This window comes from Echinops telfairi, unplaced genomic scaffold, assembly GCF_000313985.2.
Source record: "Echinops telfairi isolate 266 unplaced genomic scaffold, ASM31398v2 ScPeMD7_18;HRSCAF=68, whole genome shotgun sequence".
Classification (NCBI taxonomy): domain Eukaryota; kingdom Metazoa; phylum Chordata; class Mammalia; order Afrosoricida; family Tenrecidae; genus Echinops; species Echinops telfairi.
This window is the reverse complement of record NW_022103915.1, coordinates 46,029,735-46,040,690: the sequence shown is the minus strand read 5'-3', so window position 1 is coordinate 46,040,690 and position 10,956 is coordinate 46,029,735.

Sequence of the window (10,956 nt, the reverse complement as noted above, 5' to 3'; positions counted from 1 at the left end):
GGCCTCAGAAGGAACATCCAGGTGCCGTAGCGAGAGTGGTGTCAGCAGTGTCTGGTGTCCGGTGTCCAATGTCCAAAGTGCAGCCCCTGTGCCAGCAGTGTCATTCCACCTCAGTGGCAATGGCCCTGCAGTCTTCGCTGCATGGCACTGCGATGAGATCTCCCCTGGGCTTCGGGTTGCACTGCCTTCCTGTGCCAGGGACCATTCTCTAAGCTGGAGGCTCTAGCCTTCCTGAAAAATCTGTGAGCTGGCCAACTCCTTGCGTGGATTCTTGTGATCGTTTCTGTTGACTGACTAATATGCACTACGAGGGGGCTTCAGGGGCTTTGCAGGAAAAAATTCCATTAGCTTTCTATTCCATTTTTCCATGAACTTTTGTAAGCCCCTCATTTATAAAGATCTCTGACCTACTAATTTCACTTCTAAGGTCATAAATCAAGTAAATCAACAGAAAGGTGCACATTTATGTTCAAAGATGTGCTCCTGAGCAATGTTTTGCAAAAAAAAAAAAAAGAGAGAGAGAGAGAAGCAAATTTTTTTATTCTTGGGAATTGGTTAAACAAGTTTTGTTTATGTTTACAATGTGGAATATTATGTATCAATTAAAAATCAAGCCCTTAAAGGATATCAAAAGACTCATAAAACTAAATTTCTTTAATGAAATGTTCAGTAGGACGCTAAGTTTTCATAAATAATCAAATGTTAATGGTTGCTTCTCCTGGAGGTGGGATTACTGGTGAGTCCTGGAGCCCTGATGGCCTGGTGGGTTATAGGTTGGTTGCTAACAGCAAAGTCAACAGTTCGTTCAAAACCATCAGCTGCTCCAGGAGAGGAAGATGAAGCTCAGAAATCCACAGGGGCAGTTCTGCCCTGTGAAATAGGGTAAGGTGACCAGACGTCCCGCTTTTGGTGGGACAGTCCCAAGTTTTAACAATTTTTCCCGCATCCCACCACGTTTTAAAAAAGTCCTGATTTTTGGAAAGAATGCACGACAAGCTAGGGTATACGGTTTTCGGCTGCCATGTGGCTATTTCGCCAGGATATGAGTTTGATCAATGGTGTCCCGCTTTTATCCCACTTAACCAATGTTCAAATCTGGTCACCTTACTTGAATAGGGTCACCGTGAGTGGAAATTGATTCAATGGCAGTGAATTTTTTGTGCTTTATTTTCTTTGTACTTTGTATATGTCATTATGCCTCCAGAGTGTGCATTGCTCTGATATATGACAAAAGGAAGTAAAGAAAGGGTCTATTCTAATAAATAGATTTATTTGAAATTGTCAAGTGGGTTAATTGATTTTAGGTCTGTTAGTTTGTGTGTTTGCTTTTTGCAATTTGTTAATATCTCTTCGAGTGGTAAAGGGGAAATTTTAATTGGCTTCTGAAGAGTTAAGACACCACAAAGTAGCCTGGAATTTGTTTGGCCATCTAGGGCCCGATGTCTGCACTGGGGGAGGAGCAGAAGAGAGATGAATGGACTTACGGAGAGCCCGCATATCGAGGGTCATAAAAAGCCAGTACCAATTCTAAAATCCCTGGGAACAGACATATATCATTCTCCAGCGAGCACATGTTAATTATCTTTGCCTTATGATGATGCCACTCTTAATAACACTTCCTACCAGGGCAAGGTACTTTACATTTTATGAAGTATTTGCATTCCCCATGTAGTATGAGCAGACTCATTTTATGGGAAAGAAAATGAAGCCCTAGAGAAGTTAAATGGTTTTCACAAAGCCCCGTGATTATTAACTAGTCACGGAACTAGGCCTAGGAACCAGGTCTGCATTTTTTTTTGACAGTTCCTGGAGGTGGTAGAGCCTAAAGTGGTTAAAAGCCTAGGCTTTGGAATAAGACAACCGTGAGTTATGCAGCAGCTCACTAGCAGCTTGAACTTGGAGAAGGTGCTTGAACTGTCTTGCCACCCCCAATTTCCGCATCATTGAGGCAGAAACATAGACACTTACCTTGGAAAGGCACTGAGAGATTAAAAACAGAAATCCAAACCCTTTGCCATTGGCTCCCTTCCTGCTCATAGCAACCTTATAGGACAAAGTGGAACTGCCCCTCTGGGTTTCCAAAGCTGTAACTCGTTGGGACCAGAAAGTCTCATCTTTCTCCAGTTGTACCAGTAGAGTGACTGAGGAGTTCAAACTGTGGACCTTGCAGTTAGCAGCCCAACGCATCACCCACTACACCCACGGGGCTCCTTGGAAGAATAAAGGGGGCCTATTACTCTGATCCAGGGGAAAGATGAGGCTGTCTGCTCTTGAAAGGATTTCCAGCCTCGGAAACCCTCGGGAGCAAGCAGTTCTACTCTGTCCAACAGGTTCGCTCGGAGTCAGAACCAATTGGATGGCAGTGGGTGTTCTTACCATCACCCGCTCATATGTTGACAGATCTGGTTTTTGTCTCCAGCGACCTTCTTTCCCTAGCCGGTGTGCCACTGGTATGTCTCAGAGGTGTGTTTTACTGTCATGGGATCATAACAAGCTGCCCTCTTGAGAGCCTTTCTTGCCTCCAAGTTCATTCGGCACGAAAGTCCCTCAAAAGGGAAATCTGAAAGCTGAACAAATGTAGGTCCTAGTTTTGGGTTGTTTGTTTTAAGTTTGTTCTTACCCTCTTGTTGGAAATATACCTTAATCATAAGTGTACTTCAGGTTGTCTGACATTTATATCCTGCGCCCTATTGAAGCAAGGTCTCCTGTCAAGCCACTTGTAATTCAGATACAATTATTCCCAACGTAGACTCGCTAAGGATGAGGCTCAGAAAAATGCCCTTTTCCAAAGGTTTCCAAGGGATTTCAAAGATCAGTTGGTTTTATGAAACAAAATGACATGGTTTATTTAACTGCATTCAAAAATACCACCAGATAGCAATAACAGCAAACCAAGATCCTAAACAAGTGTCCCGCCTCAGCTCCCTGAAAGAACCAGGTGGTTCTAGCTCTCAGTACCAACCGTTCTGATCAGAGGCACAATTGATGAACTACTGGGCCAGGAGATGCAGGGAGAAAAGGACTCGGACTCTTAAAATGCCCAGAGGGACTAGAGCAGTTAAAATTAGAGGATTCTCTGAGACTGTTGTCCTCAGAGCTCTTTCAACTTTTAATTGAAACTGTACCCTGAGGTCACCTTCTGACAAGATAATAGATGGGGAGACAAAGGATATTATCCATGACTATGGTGCTGCATTAAATATAGATATATATATACACACACACAAATATATGTTTCATCCAATTCACAATAAAAAATTTTAAAGGAAAAAATATCTATATGAGGCCAAAAGTTCAACAATTCCTCTAAAGGAAAGGTGAGAAGATAAGGGGGCAGGGAAACAGCACTGGAAACAGAACAAGAACACAATGAAAGAGAATGTTAACACCTTGTGGTAAACACAACTAATGCTACGAAAGAATTTGTGTAGAAATTGTCAAATAAAAGCCTATTTTGCTGTGTAAACTTCCACCGAAAACACAACAAAATATTGTTGTTAAAACAAGAAGGAGACAAAGTAAAATGTATTCCTTAATTTCTTGTTTCAGCTGTACCAAGTTACAACAAGCTTAACTTACAACACAAGTTCATGGTCTTCACCGTGCTGCTGATCAGATGTTAGCAGGCTTCTTCGGGAGAGTCTTGGGAAGATTTTATTTCCTTGCTTTTTCTCGCTTCTAAAGGCTACCCACATTCCTTGGATCGTGACCCCTTTGTGGAATCACTTTGATTTCTGCTTCCTTCATCACATCTAACACCTGAGAATTTGCAACTTTGCCCATTTTATAAAATGTGACTAATATTTATAATCCGATAATCATTGAGTCTGTGTAGATAATGTAGGATCATTTTTCCATCTCATAACTCTCATTTTACTTTCTGGGCATGTGTGCCTGTCAGGGGGCTCCAGAAAAAGAGATCCAAGAGCAGATTTTAGGTGATAGGTAGGTAGGTAAGGAGGGAGGGAGAGAGAGAGACTAGACATGTTGGTAGATAGATCACTTATCTTTAAGGAATTGGCTCATGTGATCTTGGGGACTGGCAAGTCTGAAATGTGCAGGACAGGCTGGAGAACCCAGGAGGACTTCTGTATTTCCGTTTTGAGACGATTCTTTCTCCTTCTAGAATCGTCAGTTTTTGCTCGTAAGGTTTCAGCTGATTGGATGAGGTCCACCTACCGCATTTGAGGGTAATCTTCACTTAACAGCTACTGATTGTAAATGTTAATCACACCCACAAAGTATCTTCCTAGAAATAACTTAAATTAGTGTCTGACCAAGCAATTGGGCAGCACAGCCTAATCAAATTGACACATAAAATTAATCGTCGCATCATCAAGGCTCTGAAAGTAGCACCTGGACGTCTCTGAGGGGGAAGGAAAATTGTTCTGTCTGCCACAATGCAAGCAGTTTGTTCTTTTTTGTTGTTGGTATAAGATATGAGTGATCCACACAGCGTCATTATTAATCAGAATTGCCCCAATGCCCGTGCGTTCGAGTTTGTGTTTGAAGAACTCAGCCTCTCCCCTCTCCTTAATTCATATTCTGAATTCTTACATCCATGACGGCTTTCCTGGCTTTCTTGTCCACATGCTTATGTTCAGTTTTAGATCATTTTATGGGTAGCAATTTTGGAATTGACTTACTAATATTTGAATGTCTTAGGAACATAAGAAAACATTTCATTTTAGTTTTTAAAGTTAAAGACCTAGGGGGAGAGAGAGTATATGGAAACTATGTGTAATGCAAACCTAAAAATGTTCCAGAATCTAGATCAATTAAGAGAAATAAAATAGAGATAGACCCTGGGTATGGGACACCACAAAGTTTCTCTAATGACTTCGAACAATATTGCTAAATTTTAAAGTCATATCAAACGGCATGGGAAAATCCGTACAAAAATTAGTTGAAACAAAACCCACTACCATTAAGTGGATTTGAACTCACAGCAATACCATGAGACATGTCCCATAGAGTTTCTGAGGTTGTAAATCTTTACAGTAGCAGAGAGTCACATCATTCTCCCACAGATTGGTTGGGGGGTTGAAATTTGCTGTGTAAACTTTCACCTAGAACACAATGAAATATATATATGTATGTATAAGTACATGAATGTATCAGGATGACATTTATTTTTATTTGTCTTAACATGAAAAATAAAAGAAGATGCTACATACATATTGTGAGATAGAACTGCATTGTAAAAGAGTTTTCAAGCAATGTCACATTATAATGTTGTCAAAGAGGGCCTAGGAATCGTGAGCTTTGTAGATACAATATTAATTATCTATTGTTGTTTGACAAATTAGCCCTAAACTGTGTGGTTTAAAGCAATGAACATGTATCTCTGCCCATTTCTGTGGGTCGGGAATGTGGGGGCAGCTTAGCCAGGTCTGGGTCTATCTGCAGTCAGGGTGTTTCACCTGAAGGCTTGGCTAGGGATGAATCTCCTTCCAAGTGCATTCACATTGTTGTTGGCAGGATTGATTTGCTTCTGGGATGGTCCAAGGGCTCAGTTCCTCACTGGCTGGTAGCTGGAGGTTGCCATCAGTTCTAGACGAATGAACCTCTTCCTAGGACAGTTCAGAGCAGCACAAATGAGCTAGAAAATGAGTGAATACAACTGAAACAGAATCCACAATCTCTTATCATCTGATTTTAGAATTGTCATCGCATCTCTTTTGCCATATTTTGTTGTTTTTGAAAGAGTGACTAGGTGCAATCCAGGCGAGGGATTACACAAGGGTGTGGATGCAAGCCGATAGGGATCATTGGGACCATCTTATAAGGCTGTCTACCACAGGTGTTAACAAACAGGAAGAGGGGGGTCTTCTGTAGATGGCTTCTTGGGCCCCTCTCTGTTCAACTACTCTATGCCTTTTCTTCTGTTTTCGAAGTTCAGACTGCCCATCACATTGGCCTACAATTATGTCTACAGGAAAGGATGCAGCTGGTTTTCTGAGGCCGTCATTTCCAGTGCTTTTAGACACTGATAATCCACAGCGGCTTTCAACGATGAGCATAATGATATGTCTCCACGACTGTTGCCTTCTAGTCTAATTTCCACACCTCCATCAGGGTGGACTTTTTAAAACGCCTGTCTAATCCGACCATTTCCCTACCCGTTCTTACATGACTCACGTGCATTTCTCAGTAAAACCTCAACATAAGGTGCAAGAGCCCCATTTAACTAAGCCAAAGCTCACCACTCTTCCATAACTCCAGACTTCTTTACTCTCCCTCTCAAGCAGCATGATCAGGTGCTCTTAAATGATTTTAAGTTGCTCAAGAACATAATGCTTCAGACAACATGCTATTTCTACTTGAAATTTACCTCCCTTCCCACATGATCAACTCCCTGTTCATTTTCATTGAATTCAATCATATTTCTATCATAACATTTTACATAACATATGTATGTGACTTTTGGACTTACCGTATATATCCGTGTATAAGCCGAGTTTTTCAGCACAAAAAATGTGCTGAAAAACTGGGGTTCGGCTTATACACGGGTCAGTGGTACCTGACAGACCCAGACCCAGCCGCTCACCGCCTCGCCGCAGCGCCGTATTGCCGCCTCGCAGCCACAGCCACACACCGCCTGGCTGCCTTGCAGACCCAGCCGCTTCCAGTATCATCGCCTCGCCGCTGCTAGTGGTGGGCGTGGCAGCACGCAGAAGAGGCTTTCGGTCTGCTGCATCCACATCCTCCTGTGGTTGCTGCCTGCAAGTAAGAGTCAGTGCCACCGTGCAGACCGGGGGGGCGGGTGGGGGGGGTCGAGTGGGTGCATCTTCTTGTCAAAGGGATCTACTTGATGTACTTGAGACCACAGCCATCAGGAATATGCCTTGTATTGGTTGGTGTCTTTCCTTCCCAAACCTCAAGCCCTAAGCAGAGCTGCCATAAGAAATTTCTCGGCCCCATACAACCTAAATGGTTTGCCTAGTTTCCCTTTAACTATCCACATAAACCCTTTGCCACCAAGTGCTCTCCCTCCCTCTAGCAATTAGTGGCCTTTTCCCAAACAGACATCCTGATCAGCCCCTTTCTATTGACCATCGATGTTACCCCTTTGGCATACAGGTACCCCCTCCTCATGACCTATCGTGCAGGTGTTTTTCAGCCACCTCAGGTGTCATAATGACATGAACTATAAAGACTGGTGCTCACATGTGTCAGTACGCATTACATCACAGAAACCAATATTGAGGAAAGGTTGTGGGAACAGTAAGTTGCATTTAAGGGTATAGGTCCGCTTTAAAGGCAATCGAGGAACAGAAATTCAATTCTTTAACACATTACTAATCACTTCACAGCAAATCTGTCAAGTGCAAACTTTCTGCCACCATGTGAGAAACAAACCTGGCCACTTTCACCCTCAACCTTATATTTATGTAAAGACTAGGGGTGGCCTCCTAGTTGCTTGCACTCTGCTGATTGATTTCTGGGGTGTGGGTTGGGGTGTTCGCTTGCACTCTGCTGATTGATTTCTGGGGTGGGGTGGGGGTTGGGCTGCACATATTACAGCGACAGCGCAGTTAATGATTAATATGGAGAGAAGGTGTTGGTCATTTGTAGTGCTGTGTGGTGGTAAAAATTAAATTTTTATTTTCTTTTTATCCTATTAGAAATGGATACTCTTAAACCAAAACAAAAACGCCGGTCATATGAGGCTGGTTTCAAAATGAAGGTTGTGTCAAGAGCAGAAGAGAACAATAACAGTATTGCAAGTAGGGAATTCTGTGTTGACGAAAAGCAAGTGAGGGAGTGGCAGAAAATGAAGGCTGACTTGGAACAGATTCCAAAAACTAAAAAAGCTTATTGTGGTTTAACATCTTTTTATGGGGCTCTAGAGAGTGAATTGCATAAATGGGTTATGGAGTGTCGTCAAAATGGTTACTGTGTAACACGCATGGGAATCGCATACATGCTCTACAAATGGCTAAGGATGACAAATATAAAGCATCAGGCATTGAAAAATTTGCTGTGTCAGCAGGATGGTGTACCAGCTTCATGAATAGGTTTGGCCTACGATATGTTTGAGACAAAGAACAAAGATTTCCCAGAAATTGCCACAAGACCTTGAAGAAAAAATTATGTCATTCCAGTCATTTATTATAAAATACAGAAGGATTTATAATTATGACCTGGCAGATACTGGGAATATGGATGCAACTGCCATGACTTTTGATCTGCCAAGCAACAGAACTGTGGCAAGTTTAGGAGAAAAAAACATTTTTCTCAGAACCACAGAAAATGAAAAAAAACACTTTACAGTTGTTCTATCATGTTTGGCTAATGGAACTAAGCTGCGTCCTGTCATTATTTTTAAAAGAAAGACCTTGCCTAAAAAGATCAATTTCCCACCAAGAATTACTGTGCGTGCACATGTTAAAGGCTGGATGGATGAAGATGGAACAAAAAACTGGCTGGCAGAAATTTGGAACCGACGACCAGGAGCAGCCTTAAAGAAAAAGCCATCGTTACTTATTTAGGAAATGTTCAGAGCCCACCTATCGGATGACATAAAAAAAAAAGGCAAAATCTAGCAAAGTTACTTTAGCCGTTATTCCAGGTGGACTTATATCTGTATTGCAGCCTCTGGCTGTATCTTTGAATAAGACTTTTAAAGACCGTGTGCGAAGGATGTGGCATGAATAGATGTCATCTGGTCAAGCCTGACTAACAAAAGGAGGAAATCTCATGAAGCCTGACATAGAGTTCATAGCAAAGTGGGTTCGAGATGCGTGGGAAGACATTCCAGAAGCTAGGGTGCGACGTGCCTTCCAGAAAGGTAGTATTAGTCCTGCTACGGATGGCAGTGGAGACCGCGCTTGGTATGAAAATGACAGGGTGATGGTGACGACGGCGTCTCAGTGAGGACGGCGTCCATGTTGACCTCACACCAGCTGAAGCTCTGCAGTGGGATACGATGACGACGAGGAATCCAGTTTTGAAGGATTTTAACTCTTTATATTTTAGCTTGGTTGCTGATTGAGCTCAGGGAATAGCATCATTGTTGATATCTTATTGTTTTTGTTGAACCTATTTTCCACTTACTGTGCTGGTTTACTAATGTTAAATGGCTTGTTGTCATTTTATGTATGTTTTTTATTTAAAATAAATATTTAAATACATTACCCCACTGATGTCTCAAGTTTTAGTAATTTTACTTTCATTTGTCTTGATTATTGAAACTCACCAATAGCTTCTGCATTTCCCACCCTAGGCTTACACTTGAGTCAATCAGTTTTTCTGGTTTTCCAGGTAATAATTAGGTACCTCAGCTTATACCCGGGTCAGCTTATATTCGAGTATATGCGGTACTTCAGTCTCAAATTATGCTGCACATTTAATTCTAAATAATCTCATCATACATAGTTCTTCCTCATCTTAACTAACCTTGTGCTTTAATTGCTCATTTATTTATCAGTTACTCCTCTACTGCAGGGTTTTTCCAATTGTGGGCTGTGAGTCATCAGTAGGTGATAAATTCAAATTAGCAAATTGTGACCAAAGTTTTTAAAAGAGTGAATTAATACAAGACATCAGAGTGCAGTATGTAATAAGGGTGTCTATGTGTTTCATTTTTATTTGTGTATGTACATATGCAAATTTATACAAGTCATACAAATCCCTATCTAAAATAAGTTATATTGACATGTAAAAGAAACCATTCTATCTATACGCACACATATTTGTGTATATTGAGTTGTGGACAAAAACTGAAAAACCCCAAGTGAAGTTTCTTCTGGGACGGGGCCAGTCTCTGGTTCTTGGTTCCTTCCCAGACTCAGCACATATCAGGAGTCCAATAAATAGTTGTGACCTCCTAACTGAATAAGCAAACAAAGACAAATCATATGCAAGACAGTCACCTCGGGACTTTGATTTTTTTAATCATTTGTATGACTGGCACATGAGATTGGTTATATATTTTGTGGGGTTAAGTGCAAAATGAAAGTGTGGGATCCTTGTTTAAGAAAAAAGTATAAAGAATTTCAGGACGGTGATAGCAGAGTATTAAACGGAACACAGAGCCTTGCTCAGCGCAGGTCTCGTGTGCATCATTGGAAGCCCTGATGCTGGTCCTGCTTACAGCACGTCCTGGGGCAAATTCCTCCAAACCGATAACACATTCAAACAGGGATTTGGCATAGATGGTCACAAGAATTGGATGACAAAGGTACCCTTCTCTTCACTCCAGCTATTAATTTTTAAGTACCAATAGCAAAAACAGCACAATAAATCTGGTGGAAAAATAGGCTCTTGAGAAACTAGTTGAAGACTAATGATATTTTGTGTTTCAAAACAATTCTTTTCAACCAGAATCCTCAAAATGTCTCATCAATATGGATTTCCCCATTAAGAAGACATGCCCAGGAAGCAGGTCATTAAACCCAGGGAAAAATAGAGTGTCTTCACTTTCCCACTGGGGAATGGAAGCACAAAAGTAAGGAAATAATGTGGATTATAGAGAAGTAATAAAGAGACTTTCCCTTGAAAGTTGTAAATGAAACAGTAGAATTGTGTTATTACTCATTTGATTATTCCTCCTACTTCCACCTTTTCCCTTTGTACTCTTTTTCTTTTGTTTTTGTTTTTGTTTTTTATCGTCTTATTAGGGGATCATATGACTCTCATCACAATCCATACATACATCAATTGTGTAAAGCACATTTGTACATTCATTGCCCTCGTCATTCTCAAAACATTTTCTCTCCACTTAAGCCCCTGACATCAGGTTCTCATTTTTTCCCCTCCCTACCCACTCCCCCTTTCCTCATGAGCCCTTGATAATTTACAAATTACCATTTTGTCATATCTTGCCCTGTCCGACATCTCCCTTTACCCACTTATCTGTTGTCTGTCCCCCAGGGAGGAGGTCACATGTAGATCCTTGTAATTGGTTCCCCCTTTCCAACCCACTCTCCCTCTACCCTCCCAGTATCGCCA